The 18,758-nt window shown below is 42.5% G+C and overlaps 1 pseudogene; it reads left to right on the top strand.

Annotated features, from left to right (window-relative positions):
* Window positions 1–16,329, top strand: part of LOC133384120 (tigger transposable element-derived protein 1-like) — a 49,648-nt pseudogene extending 33,319 nt beyond the window's left edge.
* Window positions 16,330–18,758: the final 2,429 nt, after the last annotated feature.

Genomic DNA, 18,758 nt, shown 5'->3' with positions numbered 1-18,758 from the left:
GCTTCTACTAGCTTCTCCTCAGATTTATCAAGGAGGCAGGCCTATGATGATTGGCTGTCCCTAGCTAGGCTGAATATGTGGGCTCATCTAGAGATACAAAAATTCAACTGAGGAGCTGAACATCTCTTGCCTTGCCTCAGGCAACCCTGAAGCTCAGTGGTACAGCACCTGTCTTGCATGTAGAAGGGTCCAGGTTCAATCTCCAGGTAGGGCAGGGAGAGATTCCCTGTCTGAAACCCTAAAGAGCCGCTGCCAGTCAGTGTAGACAACACTGAGCTAGATGGACCAACCAGTCTGTCTCAGTAATAGGCAGCTTCCTATGTTGAGCACAAATTAATTTTTTATAAAATTTAAAATAAATTATAAATTATAATTATAAATAAATTAAATTATAAAATTTAAAATAAACCCCACAAGCACAAGGAATAATGCCCCTATGGGATATATGGTTATCCTGCAGGAAAGCACAGAAGCAGAAACATACATTGAACAACTTTATTATTGTCGAGTTCGAGACAGGGAAGTTGAAAACAAAATTTGTTGTGAAAACAAAGTTTGTTGTGAAAATTTGTTTGATCATTAATATGATATCCTCTTTTTAAAAAGGAGACTTCAGTGACATTTGGCTTTTTTGCAAATGATGATAAATGCTGGGTTGAAAAAGAAACAAATCCTTAGGGTGTTGCCACAGCTAGCTGTAAATGCCTGTGAGCATTACAACTTCCCACATGGACTTGATGCCAGCCTGCAACTTGTGAATGCATAGTAAAGTATCATAAGCACAGGGTCTTGCTTTGGAGGCAATTATTTGTAGGGATCTGAATATGAATTGATGCATGTTATATTAGTCAAAGGTTATTTGCAGGAAAATCTTTTTCCCACAATTTCTATTGTTTTTATTTATTTATTTTATATCTTACACCTTATTCCAAATGAGCTCTGGATAGCAAGCATATCAATAATAAAACAATAAGTTTCTAACCAATATTGCCATACACTTGACATTTACCCATGGAACATTAGCTTTTAATGTACATTGCTGCCAATGTTTTTTAAAATTATTATTCATCCTTTTAGAATACAATTATCCAAGTTATGGATATATTTTGAGGTTGCAAAACTGGTATGTTGGTCACATCTTTTAAAGCACAATACAAAGAAAACATCTGGACTACCGGTGGCACAGTTCTTGGTTATTTTTGTAGGGAAGATCAGCTGAGTTAACAAATGCTAATTGGAGTTCAAATAATGTTAGCTAAAGCATAAAATATTACGTAAAGAATCAAAATACATGTTTCCTTCCACCACCCCTTTTCCCAGCATTCTGGCTGCTGTGACAGAGGATCGCAGGAGGGAGCCAAACAGGACCTGGATATCAGCTAAGTCTCCCCCTTGGCCCTCCTCCAACATGCCCCCAGAACACCCCTTTTGCAGACCTTCCACTGGCTTCCACTAACTCCCAGCTTCCACCAGGCTGGGTTTCTCTGGTGGACCTCTGGCTGAGCTGGCTGAGTCTGAGGGACTTATGCTGGCATAGCTCAGCTAAGCAGGGACTCAGCCAGTGACATGTAGTGTCGGGGAATTACATCTTACCATTGAACCCATAGCCACTCCCGGGTGATCAAGCCAGGAGATAGTGGGAATGAGCAGAAGGAATGTTGGGACCACACCAAGATAAAACATTTAAAAAGATTTATTGAGAGAAGTCCAGCTGACACAGCCAGAGGTGTTCTTGTGAGTCACCCATTGCAGGACTGGTAAAATGCAAAATTAGATATGTCCAATAGTCCTGATCTTTCATACTCAGACAAGTAGCTGGTGGCCAACCACTGCTGTAGGGAGGAAGAAGAGACTTGGAGAAGGAGTTGTGTTCAAGGAGTTTCAGGTAGGCTGTGGTAGAAAATGTCTCAGGTCTCCTGGTGAAGCTGGGGTGTTTATTGCTAGATAATGCTTTTTAGTTCTTTTGATATTTTTACTGAGCCCCGGTATCTCATCCATCAATCAATCAGCTGGCACTTGTAGTGAAGTCGGTGCCTTGGCACATCCATCTCCTCTTTCTCACACCAGTTTGGTGCCTATCAAGGGCACTGGTCACAGGATCTTTTTAGGGTACTCAGACTTACATTAGAATTATAACATTTGTTTATGGTGGTTGTATTCCAGACACCCTCCAGCTGTTGTCGCCTAAATAACCTTCAGCGTCTCCAAGCCTCCAGTTTCAGCCATAAGCCCTAGAAAGATAAATTCATTAACAACCACACATCTTCTACATGTTACCATAACATAAACCACTCTGTCATTTGTAGCCTTGGGGAACTAGTTGGCTCTGTAGTACATACAAGCAATATAATAGACACTGCACTTTGCTTTGCAAACAAGATGGAGAAAGTTATAAACATTCCTGGCTTTATCTCAAACACGGTATTGTTGATATTTTCAATACTAAGAGCATTTCTTTATATATATTTTAATGATACAACTATAAATGTGAATACAATTATAGAACAATATTTATAGTAAATGCAGAGCAGCGCAGAGGCATATAGAAATATTCCAGTAGCAATATCATGGCCAGGCCTGGAGCCTGATTGAAATGGGTCTAGATAGTCCGATCCATCTAGGAAAACTTGGAGCTGAGCAGCCACTACCCTCTCACTCACCTTGCCCAGAAAGGGGAGATTAGAGACTGGGCAGAAGTTGTACACAGGTCAAGACACAGTTCCACCTCAAAGACACTGTTCCATTCAAAGTTAAATTGGGACTCGAAACGTGCAACAACCCCACACATGACCTGTTAATTAGATTGCCAGTGTCACTGTTATCAACCACTCTCCTGCTCTCCCTCTCTTCCCCCCCCCCAAATCATGACAGACACAGACCTGGGCTCAGAAAAAAATAAACATCTAGTCCTCTTCAAAGTACTGCTAAGCTTTTTTGTTTTAATTACAATAAAAATTATCTGTTATCCCTAATGGAAGTTAATTACCTTGTGTAAGCCCATATCAGTTTTTGAGATAGTTTAAATAAAACTAAATGTACAATCCAGCTCATGAAGGAGGCAGTTTGCCTCAAAAAAACTCCTCTCCTCTCCCAACAATAAAAAGGCCCAGCCCAGTCCATGAAGAAACCAGATTCGCTCTATCCCGTCCACCACATTATGATGCCAACAAAACACTGCCACCAAGATTCCCCCAACAATAAAAATGGCCCAATTTGGCCCATGAAAAAAACAGGACACACACAACCCGCATTGCCAACCAAACATGCTTTGGGGTAGTTTATCACTACTCCTTTCATTGAAATATTGTCTATATCTGGCAATGATGAAGCCAGAAGTTGAACAATGAATTTACAGAGATATACAGTGTATTGCTGATTTCAAAGACTTGTAGGCTGGCTAGCAACAGAAAAGAAAAAGATCATGCTTGCTGCTGCTTTAACCTTCTGCTTGTGAAAGGGAAAAGTTAACTTAGCCCCAGAGAAGAGAAACATGCAGCTTGCCAATACATGCATCTGATTGGTTTAGGAGGCTCTTTGTAGTCCTACCCCAATGCTATGAAACTTTCAATGCATTTCTGAGGAACTCCTGATTGTCTACTCAAAGGAAAATAAAATCAAAATGGAGATTCAGAGGGATCTGTGCTCTCCTTAAGCCACTCATATTGTATTTATTATTCAGAAATGATTTTTTACCCCTGGAGATAGGTGGAACCATAAGGATTATTGTGATTGACTGTGCTGTCCAGAGATTATTGGCCACAGCAGATAGACAGAAACAAGGCCTGAGTGTCTCTAAATGTGAGGTAATGTATTGAACATGAATGTAAAGAACAGAAGGAGCTGGGCTATATCTTTGGGGTTTTAGGGTGGGCAGTGCCCCAATTGCACTAATTGAGGGGTCTCCATTGTACATGTTTCGTGAATTACTTATGTCTTGATTAAACTGGAAAGTAGCTGTTCAAGAACACCCCATTTACAAACTATGGGTGAAAAGGGAGGGGGGATATGAATTAGGCACTCTACGGTTGTGATGCCTTCCCTTGTTATCTGATAATTGTCCAGGTGTTTGCCTTTGTACTATATGTTTGTTACATTAGAATATTATTTTTTATTTTATCCAACATTTCATTCCTTTTAGAGATAGAAGGCTTTGTTTAGGGCAATCAGTTTGAGAAAGTAGGATCCAATTTTAGATAAAAACCTGGTGGTTTTCAAGGTCCTTCTTTCAGGCAGAATTTATGACTTGGGTTCGATAAGAAAAGCTGAGAGACTCAGAGTTGCAATTAAAGGAAGAGGAACAAAGAAGGCACAGAATGTTGGTGAAAGTGATAAATTAATGACAGTAGTTAGAGTGTTAGACTATGACCTGGGAGAGCAGGGTTCAAATCCTCACACAGCCATGAAGCTCACCGGGTGACCAGGTGACCTTGGGCCTCTCAGCCTCAGAGGAAGGCAGTGGTAAACCATCTCTGAATACCACTGACCAGGAAAACCCTTTTCATAAGGTCGCTATAAATTGGAATCGACTTGAAGGCAGTCCCCAATTTTAATGAGACAAATTATTCTGAGGTATTACAAGAGAGAGAATCAATCAGTGTGGGAAAAAGTTTCAATGAGAGGGTTTTATATTAGTGAAACACACAAAGACCTGAACACTTTTGGGGGGCTTTTCTCTCTCTTGATGTTTTCTTAAAACATTTAGTTTAAAATGTTTTTTCTTCCTCCTGCAATAGTACTTTCAGGGCCGGCTCCAGGCATGCCGGGGCCCTTGGGCATCAGCTTGCCCTGGGCCCCGATGTGTGTGTGTGAGCGTGAGCACGAACACTAGTGGCTCATGCGTGCCCCCACCCCCACCCCCACATACCTGTCTCCTGCCTTTTACCATTGCCCTTAATGAAGATGGTGGCCACGGTTTCCCTAAGGGGATGAAGCCTCTGCCGCCATCTTTGTTGATGGCACATGTATGTGCTACGCGCGCGCATCTCTGCCATCAACTAAGATGGCAGCCACGGCTTCAGTACCTTAGGGAAACTGCGGCCGCCATCTTCATTACGGGCAATGGTAAAAGACAGGAGACAGGTAGGTGAGGCAAGCGAATGGTGGGCAGGCGGATGGTGCCGTGGATCGTGGATCGGCAGCAGAGGGCCCGTAGCTCTGGGGCCCTAGGGCCAGTGCCCCACCAGGCTGCCCTTTAGAACCGGCCCTGCTTGGTATTCTTGCATTTCTTTGGGCAAACTTTTCCGCTTGCTAGAAGAGACTTGAACATTAAGGACAGGCCTCATAGAGCCTTGATTTTTCTTAGAATTTTCTTTTTCATTCTATTTTTTATTCCCTTAATTCTCAAGGATTATTTTTGCTAAGAGATCTTCCAATGGAAACCTCACCACAGCATGTCTAATAGATATGGAACTTTGACTCATTATTCCCTCAGTCTCTCTCTTACTTTAAAATCTTAAGTATTATACAGCCATGAGAGTATTATACTATAGCCAGCATGGATTTTTCACATTCTGCAATGTTAAATTGAAAATACCCCGTGCCATTCTGATGCTTCCCATAAGCTCATTTCAAAACAAAACCTTACAAAACTTATAGTCCTGAACTCAGAAACGCTTGCTTAACATCTCTCTCAATTTTCATGGCGATACAAACAGTCAGAGAGAATAGAGAGTTCAAAGTCTAAAAAGAAAGAAAAAAACCCCAGAACCCTTTTGGATTTTTTTGTCAGAGTTCTCATAATCTTTTGAAATTCATTAAAAATCAGCCATGTTCACAGAGTACCTGTAATCTTAATACTGACCTTGCCCCATACTCTGACCTTCATCTTCTGCAGTTCAAAAGTTCAAAAAATGCCTGGCTAATTTTTAATTACTGGGACCCTATGATAATGTGGGGCATGCTCAGTAAGAACCAATTGCCAGTGTTCTAAAAGCCTCACAGCTGCTGGGTTTGCCTAATCAGTGGGCCACACCCATACCAGACTTTGATTTCACTTGAGACAGTCATGCTTTCCCTCTGAGAATCCTGGGAAGTGTAGTTTGTGAAGGGTGCTGAGAGGAGACTCCTATTCGCCTGACAGAGCTCCAGTGGCCAGATGGTTTAACAGTAAGCCACTCTGATTGAAGGGCGTCTCCTAGAAACTCTCAGCACCCTTCACTAACTACACTTCCCAGGATTCTTTGAGAGAAGCTATGACTGTCCACAGTGAAATAAAGGCCTGATGTGAATGTGGCCAGGGACAGCTTTTGTTTTAATTTGTGTAGGAGGCTACATGTGCCTGCTGTAGAATAAAAAGGTGAGGGAAACGGTGAAAAGCAATGATACTGTTCACAATCTTTTCCTTTTGGAAAGGGTTTTCCCCTCTGCCCAGTGCTCACCCACCCAATCTCCTCCCTGCCCCTCCCTCTCCCTGCCCCTCCCCATCCCCCGGATCAGTGTTGGACTAGGACCTGGGAGACCAGGGTTCGAATCCCCACACAGCCATGAAGCGCACTGGGTGACCTTGGGCCAGTCACTGCCTCTCAGCCTCATAGGAAGGCAATGGTAAATCCCCTCTGAATACCGCTTACCATGAAAACCCTATTCATAGGGTCGCCATAAGTCGGAATTGACTTGAAGGCAGTAAAAAAAAAAAAAGCAGAAGATAGCAGAAAAGAAATGAAAACAGAATGGAACTGCCCGATAGTTCAATGGAGTGTGATCAAACCGGAACCAACAATCAGATCCCATCCCTAGTGAAGACACTACCGTAACAATATAACAAAATCTCTGCTAAAAGGTGCTTCCAGATGAGGTGTTTACAGTGGACTTGCTACACCACATTCACTCACATTTAACCCGGGGGGGGGTTCACATGATGCCATCCTTCTCCTGTAGCTCTCCTATGTTTTCCAGTACTGCTTCTGTCTTTTCTTATCGCAAAAAAAACTTTGTTCTGTGATTCCACTCCCCCCACCTCTTTGCAAATGTAGATAGGAAAATGTAGGGTTGCCATATTGCCCAGTCAGCCGGGTTTTACCCGGATTCTATCCATGCCACCTGGTTCTCGTTTAGCCCATTAGGTGGCCTGGATTCTCAGCTTTAATTTTAAAAAAATTAAGTTTCTAGGTGGTCTGGTTCTCAAGATACACACCAAAACGTCAGCTGCCCCCCATGACTGTTAAATCATTTCAGCATCTGTTATAGCACTTCGTAGCTCTAACCCCGCCCTTTCAGGATTGCAGCCAATAAGCAAAGCTAGGGTTCTGATTGGTTGACCTTTACGCAGTGCCTAGACCTCGTTGCAACACCAGAAAATGGTGGTTACCCCCCCTTTTATCTGAAAATCTCTTAAATTGGGTAAATATATACATTTCAGGTTTTTTTTCTCTTTGTGTGCAGGAGTCAAATCCTGGGCTGTTGAAGAGGGCAGTGTTTTGAAAACCTTCTCAATACTTGTTTTTGTGGGAGTAAAAGCAATGCTAATCCCATATACCCAGAGTAAATCCCATTGAATTCAATAGGACATGGTTATGAATGTGCTGTAAATTAATGGGACTTTTGAGTGAATGTAACAAAGAATTGTGTTTGTGTTCTAAATCTTTCTGTCTCTCTCCAATCCTATTTTTAAAGCAATTAGGCAGGGCTTACTTAGGTATTACAGTTTTTATTATGTAGGAAACTAATACTGATTTTTTAAAAAATGTTCTGCAATGACCAACTGGTTTGACAATAAACTATTATATGGTAGGGTTGCCAGGTAGGGTTGCCAGATTCAGGGCCTGAGACTGATCCTGTATCTTTAGAAGAGAAAGTCAACCAAGTGCAGGTGTTCATGCAACCCTGTAATGGGAAAAACCACAAGGTGGAATTCTCCCTTCCCCCTGCACAATGTTTAAAGATACAAAAGACCTCTTGGAGGCTGGGCCTGGCAACCAAGAGGTCTTCTGTATCTTTAAACGTTATGCAGGGGGAAGGGAGAATTCCACCTTGTGGTTTTTCCCATTACAGGGTTGCAAGAACACCTGCACTTGGCTGACTTTCTCTTCTCCTACAGGATCAGTCTCAGGCCCTGAACCTGGCAACCCTATTGCCAGGCCAGGAGCATCCCAAAGCCTGAGATTTCAGGGGTGGGCCCTAGTGATGTCATGGGGTGGGAGCAAGTGATGTCACAGGGGTGGGCCCAAGTGATGTCATTAAGCATGATACCTTAAGTATCAACTGGAGCATACAATTCAAACAAAAACATTTCTCTGATTGGAAATTAAAATAGAAATCTTAGCTGAAAGAGAGAGTCTGGGTAAGGAACATTTAATCTAGCCTACTTGATTCTGGCAAGAAGTATTTAAATGCCCTCAGGCCAGGCCAGTCACCAGAAGGCCACTGTAGGAAGAAAGGAGCCTAGAATTGTGGAGATGTTAGATGGGAGCGATAATCCTCTCACTCATTTTGTTTTTAATTTTTAATTATTAGAAACAGTTTAATGCTATTTTAAACTAGAGTTCATTTTTTAATTATATCTGTTTATACTTATTCTTTTATGTATTATATGCTTTTATTTTTGATAGGTTTTTAATTGTATGTGTCTTTTATCTGGAAGCCGACGTGAGTTCCAATTTGGAAAAACGGCGGGGTATAAATAAACTTAATAAATAAATAAATAAATATTTAATTTTTAAAACACACATGACTACTAAACAGAGATTGTTTTTAAATTGTTTTTAGTGTTGTATTTTAGAATTGCTGTAACCCACCATGGGACCTTTTATGATGATGATGATACATTAAAATTACATGTAGTTAGGTTTTTAATATCCCCACATGATTGGGGGGGGGGGAGCAAGTAAGCATACAAGCATGTTATATTTCTGTTCTTAATATATAAGTGAAACATCGTGAAGCAAATGTGGTCTCCTGAATGACCCCTGGAGATGTTTCCGCTTTTGATTCATGTGAATGCAACAGTTTGGAAAAATACATGTATTTTATGAGGTAAAGTTACAGAGATTTATATATTTTAGAAGAAACTGCTGATTTTTTTATCAGTATTTGACATTTTCCTCAATTCATTAGCAATCTGTGGAATTTTTAATTGTGGTTACAGGACAATAAAAGGACATAAACTGTCTAGTATACTGCAGGCTGAAGTCACTTCAAAATGCATTCACCTCCTGTAGAGCAATAATATGTTCAGCCCAACAAATATGATCCATGAATATGTTTCCAAAGAAATCAAGCAAAAAAGTTATCAATTTTAAATAGTGCAGATTTGCCTAGAGGTGAGGTTTCGATCAGCCAAAAAGGACAGAAACTAGGATTGCCACATCAAAAGCATCCCAAACCCTGAGATTTTGAGGGCGGGTCTGAGTGATGTCATGGGGCATGCCCGAGTGATGTCACGGGGCAGGTCCAAGTGACATCATTAAGCATGATACATTAAGCATCAACCACAGTTGCTTGGTGCATATAATTCATACAAAAACATTTATCTAGCCAACTCTCTTCTGGCAAAAAGGGTTTAAGTGCCCTCAGGCCAGGCCAGTCACCAGGCCATTGTAGGAAAAAAGGAGCCTAGTGTTGTGGAGATGTTAGATGGGAGCACTCAAAAGACAATGATGCTTTCCTAAATGCAATACCATACTGTTATGAGCATGGGGGTTGGGATGGATGATTCCTGTGGGTCCCCCTTCCAGCCTCTGATTTGGAATCCTGTGCCTTGGAATGAGGAACTCTGCTGGTCAAATGAGTCTTTTGTTAACCAAACAAATTGGCCAGGTAGGATAATGGGTCTATCAGTTGCCCAGCAACGGTGAATGGGCCAGGAAGACCCTTTTGTCATTGAAACTCTTAAGGAGAGCCCCCACCCTCCTGGAGCCCAGGAGAGTTTTGTAGTTTTAGTTGTGTCTAGAGAAAGGCTGGTAACTGCAGGCAGGCAGAGAGGTTGGCTTTCTGCACCATGGCATTTGGGGTGCCTCCTGCAATCCAGATGGAAAAGCTGGATATTGGACTGCTGATGCCTTGAACCCCCTCCATCTAAAGCTCAGGTTGGAATATGTATAAATAAACAAACCATATTTCATAAAGACACCGCAGTCTCCGCTGACCTTCTTCCCAAAGGAAACCAAACCCTGGGGAAGCGCAGGGACCCCTGAAATCTCACCGCTCGGAGACTGGGGAGGCGCGCAACAATACCAACCACAACAAAATTCCTATGAGTAAGGCAGAAAACTCAGCATCCCACAATCTGTCAGGATTCCTAACCAAAAACCAAAACTAAAAAACTTCTGGCAGTCAGCCAGCCAAGGTCACAGAAATCCCTATGCAGCACAACCTGATCTGGGGACTGCAGTTTATGCAGAGTGCTGTGGCATGATTGCTGACACGAGTGAGACCCTATCAGCACATAATACCTCTGCACCGATTGCTGATTTGCTTCCAGGCTAAGTTCAAGTTGTCCTTTCCATGTTATGGGTGCCACATAGCACTTGTTCTACTCTTGTAAGAAATCAGTCCTGTAATGTGGCAGCACCTATGCTTTGGAACTCCTTGCCTATTGACATTAGGCAGACGCCTCTTTTCAGCACCTGCTAAAATCATTTTTGTTTAGGCAAGCCTATCCAGGCATGTAGAAGCTATTGTGTTTTTAAATCTGTTTTTAACTCACTGTTGGTTTTATTATTTTGAATGTATTTAAATACCTGTCCTTACAAATACCTGTCCAGACAAAAGGAAGTACTTCTTTGCTCAGCGCATAGTTAAACTATGGAATTTGCTCCCACAAGATGCAGTAATGGCCACCAGCTTGGATGGCTTTAAAAGAAGATTAGACCAATTAATGGAGGACAGGGCTATCAATGGCTACTAGCCATGATGGCTGTGCTCTGCCACTCTAGTCAGAGGCAGCATGCTTCTGAAAACCAGTTGCCGGAAGCCTCAGGAGGGGAGAGTGTTCTTGTACTCGGGTTGCGGGCTTCCCCCAGGCACCTGGTTGGTCACTGTGAGAACAGGATGCTGGACTAGATGGGCCACTGAACTGATCCAGCAGGCTCTTCTTATGTTCTTAACTGTTTTTGCCAATAATTTTATTGTTTCAATTCTTTCTGTAAACCGCTTTGAGATTTTTTACAATAAAGTGGTCTATAAATGTTGTAAATAAAAATACATAAATAGATTTTGGAGTCACTGTGGCCCTTGAGTCTCTTCCCACTTTTAGGAACAAAGGAATCTGACTTATACTGACTCAGGCCATTTGGTACCATCTAGCTCAGTGCTGATGACATGGGCTAGCATTGGCTCTCCAGGATTCTAGGCAATAGCCTTTTCTAGAACTTGAATTCTGGACCTTGCATGCAAAGCATATGCCCTACAAATGTGCAGAACCCTCCCCCTGTTTAAAAAAGTATCTTTTAAAATTGTTCTTTGTAATTCACTCTTGAAGGCACATCACATCTAGGGCAGATCCACACCATTCATTTACAGCACATTCAACACCCATTTGAAGCACATGAATCCCACCACAGAATCATGGAAATTGTAGTTTGTTAAGGGTGGTGAGAACTTATAACTGTGAGGGGGAAACTACACTTCCCAGGATTCTTAAGGGGAAGTCATGCGCTTTAAATGTGAGTTGGATGTGCTTTAAAAGCGTTGATCTACTTAATCAACTTTGCCTGCATGTAAATTGGTTTAATTAATTTTTCAAAATGGAAATGAGCTATAAAGTGTACTGGGTGACCATGGGATACTCACAGTTTCTCAGCCTATCTGCCCCTCAGGATCAAAACAATGGAGAACCATGACCACCCCAAGGAAGAAGGGCATATTTAAAAAGAAGAGGAAAAAATCATCTACAACCATAGAATGAAATCAAATACTTATTGGGACACAGCATGAAGTAATATTTATATAAGCATGACTATCAAATATGTTTATTAATTACACAATCTGTAAAGATATTTATAGTGCAATCCTATGTTTTTCTACTCAGAAGCAAGTCCCAATGTATTCCAGGGGGCTTAAACAGGGACTTGTGCAGAGAACTGCAACCTCAAGTGATAAGGAACTTGTTCTTTCAACAAGCCTTTTAAGTTGAGACCTTATCCCAGTCTGCGTCTGTGTTGAAATTGCTTTTTAATACAACAGGGCCCCACTCATACGGCAGGTTAGGTTCCAGACCCCTGCCGGAAAGCGAAAACCGCAGAAAAGCGGATCAGCTGTAGCACGGGGGTCTGGAACCTAACCTGCTGATCGCATCAAAGGAGGAGAAGATCAGATCTTCCTCTCCTCAGGTGTGATTAGCTCCAGCAGAAGTCTGATAGCGCCAGAAGAGGAGAAGATCAGCTGGAGTGCAGGAGTCTGACTGCCCCTGAGGAGGATAAGATCAGCTGTAGCATTCTACAGCTGATCTTCTCCTCCTATGGCGCGATGAGCTCGAGCGGGGGAGTCTGATCGCTCCAGAAGAGAAGATTGGCTGTAGCGAGTGACAGCTGATCTTCCACTCCTCCGGCACGATCAGGTGGAGTATTAATGGAACGCCAAAAAGCGGGGAGCCGAGAAGCGGGGCCCTACTGTATGTTTTAAAACCATTTTTAAAAAAATGTTTTTTAAAGCTTTTAAAAAATGTTTTTAAAGATGTTTTAATATATTTTAAAGTCTGGTTTTTATGATGTTTTAAAGTGTTTTAGTGCTTTTGTTTGCTGCCCTGGGCTCCTACTGGGAGGAAGGGTGGGATATAAATCAAATAATACATAAATAATAAACAAATAAACTTAATTCACCCAACCCAAAATTCAAAATCATGCCTCTTTAAGCTGTGTTGCAAGTGCAACTGTTTGTTCTTGCTTTATGGTTATTGGATGTTAAAGGGATTTATTTCTCATTGTGAGATGCCTTGGTTTCCAATCACCAACCCTACCTCACAGGGTTGTTGGAAAGACTCCATACCCACACACACACTGAAGATGTAAAAATACATACAGTGCATATAATAGGTTTTTCAGAAGTCCGGTTTTCAGCCAGATTTTCCAGTTTATGGGGGACCCCTCTGGGTCTCTGGGTAAGTCAGCATAATCTTCAGACTCCCAGCTTTCATGGTCTGGTTCTTGAGATATACACCAAAATGTCAGCCGCCATCCCCCCTGGGATTTATGTGAAGTGATCTCTGCTGGCTGCTCTAATCCCACCCTTTCAGGTTTGTAGCAAGTACCTGAAGTCATTGTTGTGATTGACAAGGGATTTCTGGGCCTGACAAGGGATTTCTGGGCCTCCATTTTGTGCCCCCTTAGACTCCATTGCTAAGGTAGAAAAGGATTGTTTTTTCCTGTTTATCTGAAAATCTCATAAACTGAGTATGTACCAAGTCTTTTTTTCCTCTTGTGTTCACAAGTTAAATTTTCCTGGGCTGTTGAAGATGGCAGTGAATTCAATAGGACTTACTTTTGAGTAGACATGGTTATGATTGTGCTGTAAATTAATGAGACTTTTGAGTGAACAAAGAATTGTGTTTGTGATGTAAATGTTTCTCTCCCCTCCAATCCTATTTTTAAAGCAATTAGGCGGGGTTTACATAGATATTGCTTTTATTATGTAGGAAACTAGTACTGATTTTTTTTAAATGTTCTGCAATGACCAACTTATTTGGACTATAAACTATTATATGGGGTCTATGTATTTTTATATCTCCAATGTGTGTGTGTGTGTGTGTGTGTGTATGTGGTCTTCCCAACAACCCTATGAGGTAGGATTACTGATTGGAAACCCAGGCAGCTCACAACAAGAAATAAATCCCTTTAAAATCCTCTGGCCATAAAAACAAGTATAAATAGTTGCAAAACAGCTTAAAGTGGCATGATTCTGAATTTTGGGTTAGGTGAGTGTTCCTTATCACTTGAGGGTGCAGTTCTGTGCACGTTTCCCTGTTTGAGTAAGCCCCATTGAATACATTGGGACTTGCTTCTGAGTAAACAAATGTAGGATCGCACTACAAATACCTTTACAGGTTTTGTAAATAACATCTTTGAGAGTCATGTTTATATAAATATTTCTTAAAGAATCCTGGGAGGTGTAATTTCCCCCTCACAGTTATAGTTCCCACCACCCTTAACAAACTACAGTTCCCATGATTCTTTGGTGGGATTCATGTGCTTCAAATGGGTGTTGAATGTGCTTTATATGAATGGTGTGGATCTGTCAAAAGTGTGATAGGCATTCATTAGTGAATTGAAAAGCACTATTTTAAAAGATAAAAGGAATTTAAAAAATTAAATTATTTGCAAAAACAGTTAAAGACAGGTATTTAAAAAGATTCAAAATATATAAAAACACAATAGCTTCTACATGCTGGATAGGCTTGCCTAAACAAGAATGTTTTTAACAGGTGCTGAAAAGAGTACACTGAAGGTGTCTGCCTAATGTCAATAGGCAGGGAGTTCCAAAGCGTAGGTGCTGCCACACTAAAGAATTTTCTTACAAGAGCAGAACAAGTACTATGTGGCATCCCTTAACTTGGCCTGGTAGCAAATCAGCAACCAGTTCAGATTTCAGAGCAGAGGTATTATGTGCTGATAGCATCTCACTCTTGTCAGCGATTGCCACAGCTATCTGCACTAACTTCAGTGTTGAAGGAAATTAAAAGTGCCACACCAGTGAACACTACAGTTATAAGAAAACGTGATAGCCTTATTGCTGACATGGAAAAACTGTTAGTGGTGTGGATTGAAGATCAAACCAGTCACAATGTGCCTTTAAGCCGAGCCATCATCCAGGGCAAGGCCCTAAGTCTCTTCAATGCTATGAAGGCTGAGAGAGGCGAGGAAGCTGCTGAGGAAAAATTTGAAGCTAGCAGAGGCTGGTTTAATAGGTTTAAGGAAAGAAGCCATCTCCACAGCATCAAAGTGCAGGGTGAAGCAGCTAGTGCTGATGCAGAAGCTGCAGAAAGTTATCCATGTGAGCTTGCAAAGATCATAGAAGATGGTGGATATACTAAGCAGCAGATTTTCAGCATGGATGAAACTGGCCTATTTTGGAAGAAGATGCCGTCTAGGACTTTTATAGCTAAAGAGGAGAAGTCAATGCCTGGCTCAAAGCTGCAAAAGACAGGCTCTCTTGTTAGGGGCTAATGCAGCTGGTGATTGCAAGTTAAAACCTATGATGATTTATCACGCAGAAAATCCTAGGGCCCTAAAGAACTATGCAAAAGCTAGCCTCCCTGTTTATTATAAATCCAATTCAAAAGCTTGGGTGACTGCCAGTCTTTTCTCAAATTGGTTCACAGACTATTTTAAGCCTACAGTTGAGGCTTACTGCAGGGAAAAGAACATTCCTTTTAAGATTTTACTTCTTACAGACAATGCCCCCGGCCATCCTAGAGCTCTAGGAGATATGTACGAGGAGATAAATGTTCTTTTTCTACCTGCAAATACAACTTCATTGCTGCAGCCTATGGACCAAGGTGTAATTGCAGCGTTTAAGTCCTATTACCTAAGAAGAACTTTTGCTAAGGCTATCAATGCCTTAGACAGCAATACAGTACCTGGGCAAAGTGAAAATAAATTAAAAGCATTTTGGAAAGGCTTCACAATTGTGGATGGTATAAAAACTATTAGAGATGCATGGCAAGAAGTTAAAGAAACAACATTGAAAGGTGTTTGGAAGAAGCTAATTCCCACACTTATGGATGATTGTGAATGCTTTGAGGATCCAGTGGAGGAAGTCACTAGCAATGTTGTGGAAATGGCAAGGGAATTAGAATTGGAAGTCGAACCTGAGGATGTGGCAGAATTGCTTGTCTCTCATGACGAGACCCTAATAGATCTTCTTCTGATTGAAGAGCAAAGAAGGATGTTTCGCGAAGAGGAGTCCCATCCTGATGATAGTCCTGCTGTGCCTAGAGAAATGACAACCAAGGAATTGGGAGAAGCTATCAACTATATAGAAATGGAGATGGCAGCTTTTAAAAGGATTGATCCAAATTTCGAAAGAAGTTCTAGAGTGAATGCAAGCCTTCTAAACGATATTGCATGCTATAAAGAAATTCTAAGGGAAAGGAGATGGGAATTCATCAGGCAAAGTTCATTGCTTTCCTACTTTAAGAAAGTACCATCGCAACCTTCAACAGCAACAGCTACAGCTAGCCTTGAACAACCTTCATCTTCAGCAGCAACAGCTACAGCTAGCCTTGAACAACCTTCAACTTCAACAGCAAGAGCTTCATCCTATTCTCCACCATCAAAGCGAATAAGATTCAATGATGATTCAGATGCTGGAGACTTGGATGACTTGGTCTCTGATGATGAAAATGTGCCACGCAACAGAGAGCCAGCCGGCCTAACAGCCCTAAAGGATGTACAGTAGCAAGTGCTTCTTTTTGAACTGTGAACTGTGTACAGTACTGTACAGGACTTTTTATTATATTGGTTTATTACGGTCGAATGACCAGGATACAAGTACAATTACAAAATATTATAGAAACAGCATAAAAATATTATAACAGTGCACACATGTTCATACTAAAACAAAAGCTAATTAAAAATCAGTTCTCGAGACTGTGTTAGCTGTTTATTTGGTACTGCCCTGCGGCATGCAATGGCAGCAGCACAGAAACTTGCAGCCTTGCTTGTAATATAAGGATTTTGGTCAGATAATAAATATTTGGTATAAAATGCAATGTCCCTACCCGGATTTTTTTGTAAAATCGGGGAGATAAAAAAGAGATGAAGGTCCCGATATAAGGTACACTCCAAAAGAACATGCCCCACCGACTCTACTACACCCGCCTCACAGGGGCATACTCGTTCTGCTACTGGGATTTTCTGGTACCTGCCATCTAAAAGTGCAGATGGAAGGACATTGAACTTAGCCAGCGTGAAAGCTTTTCTGAGTCTAGGGGTAGGAAGGGAGGCGTGATAGGGAGCTGGAACGGAATCTCCTGTGCTAAATCTAAGGCCAGGAATGGAGGTAGTTAGTGAGAGATGGTTTTGAAGGTCAACATCTAAAATAAGCTGAAGAATTGCTCTGGGGAGGCCCAACGAGTGTATTGCGGTGGGTGAGAAACCTAAGCTCAAAAGTTTTGAGCTTAGGGTTTTCTTCCATCTTGACTGATAAACATCCGACAGGACGAGAGGGGCCAGACCCACCGGCAGAAACAGCATTTTAAACCAATACTTAAACCTAAGCATCCATACACGGGCTTCCAGCGAAGGGAGCCCTACTTCTAATTAGGTAGCTAATGGTCTGGAGTGTCTCCATATTACGTTGGGTCAGCGAGACAGACTGGGAATAATGTTGGTGTACCGTCCACCCTGCTGCCCAACAGCCTCCCTAACTGAGCTGACGGAGGTGGTCTCGGGTTTGGTGTTGCGATCCCCCAAATTTATGGTATTGGGGGATCTCAACATTCATGCCGAGACCGCTTTGTCTGGGGCGGCTCAGGACTTCATGGCCTCCATGACAGCCATGGGGCTGTCTCAATTTGTTACTGGCCCTACGCATATTTCAGGGCACACTCTAGACTTAATTTTTGCTACTGGAGCAGGGGATGGTGATCTGGGAGTGAGGGATTTTACATCTATTCCTCTGTCATGGACAGATCATCGCCTATTGAGGTGTAGGCTCACAATGTTTTCTTCCCTCTGCAAGGGTGAAGGACCAATTAAGATGGTCCGCCCCCGGAGACTAATGAATCCTGAAGGTTTTCAGAAGGCTCTGGGGAGTTTTCCGGCTGATAAAACTGACGCTCCTGTCGAAACCCTGGTCAATCTGTGGAATACGGAAATGACCCGGGCAGTTGACACGATCGCCCCGGTGCGCCCTCTCCTCTGCAGAGCTCAATTGGCTCCGTGGTTTACCCCGGAGCTAAGAGTGATGAAGCAAGAAAGGAGACGGCTTGAGTGCAAATGGAGACGAACTCCCGACGGCTGTGGTCTTGCACTTGTGAAGATCTCTACCAAGCTCTATGTGAAGGCGGTGAGGGCAGCAAAGAAGCAGTACTTTGCTGCCTCCATTCAGTCATCTTCTAACCACCCAGCGGAACTTTATAAGGTTGTTCGGGGACTTTTACACTCTGGTCCTCAGAACGCAATAATACCATCAATAGCCCGCTGTAATGAGTTTGCGAGACACTTCCAAGATAAGATCACAAACATCCGCCGGGACCTTGACTCCAATATTGTAGCAGTTGAGCCTAATGAGGTGTCCGGAGCACAGTCCTGTCCTGTTTTATTGGATGAATTTCAGTTGGTTCAGCTCGAGGACGTGGACAAGGTGCTTGGACAGGTGCGGGCGACCACTTCTGCTCTGGATCCTTGCCCCTCATGGCTAATAAAAGCTAGCAGGAACGGAACAGCCGGATGGGCCAAGGAGGTGATCAATGCCTCTTTACGAGACGGAGTGGTACCACCCTGCCTGAAACAGGCGGTGGTGAGACCGCTCCTAAAGAAACCCTCCTTGGACCCTGAAAATCTTGACAACTATAGACCGGTAGCAAATGTTCCGTTCCTGGGCAAGGTTTTAGAGCGTGTGGTCGCTCACCAGCTCCAGGCTCTCTTGGATGAAACTGATTATCTGGATCCATGTCAATCGGGCTTTCGGCCGGGGTTTGGTACAGAAACAGCCTTGGTCGCCCTGTATGATGACCTCTGTCGGGAGAAAGACAGAGGGAGTGTAACTCTGTTGGTTCTCCTTGATCTCTCAGCGGCTTTTGATACCATCGACCATGGTATCCTTCTGGGACGTCTTGCGGACTTAGGAGTTGGAGGCACTGCTTGGCGGTGGCTGTGCTCCTA

This window comes from Rhineura floridana, chromosome 4 (genome assembly GCF_030035675.1).
Source record: "Rhineura floridana isolate rRhiFlo1 chromosome 4, rRhiFlo1.hap2, whole genome shotgun sequence".
NCBI lineage: Eukaryota > Metazoa > Chordata > Lepidosauria > Squamata > Rhineuridae > Rhineura > Rhineura floridana.
Note: the sequence above shows the minus strand (reverse complement) of the source record. Positions and strands in the feature narration are given on the sequence as shown.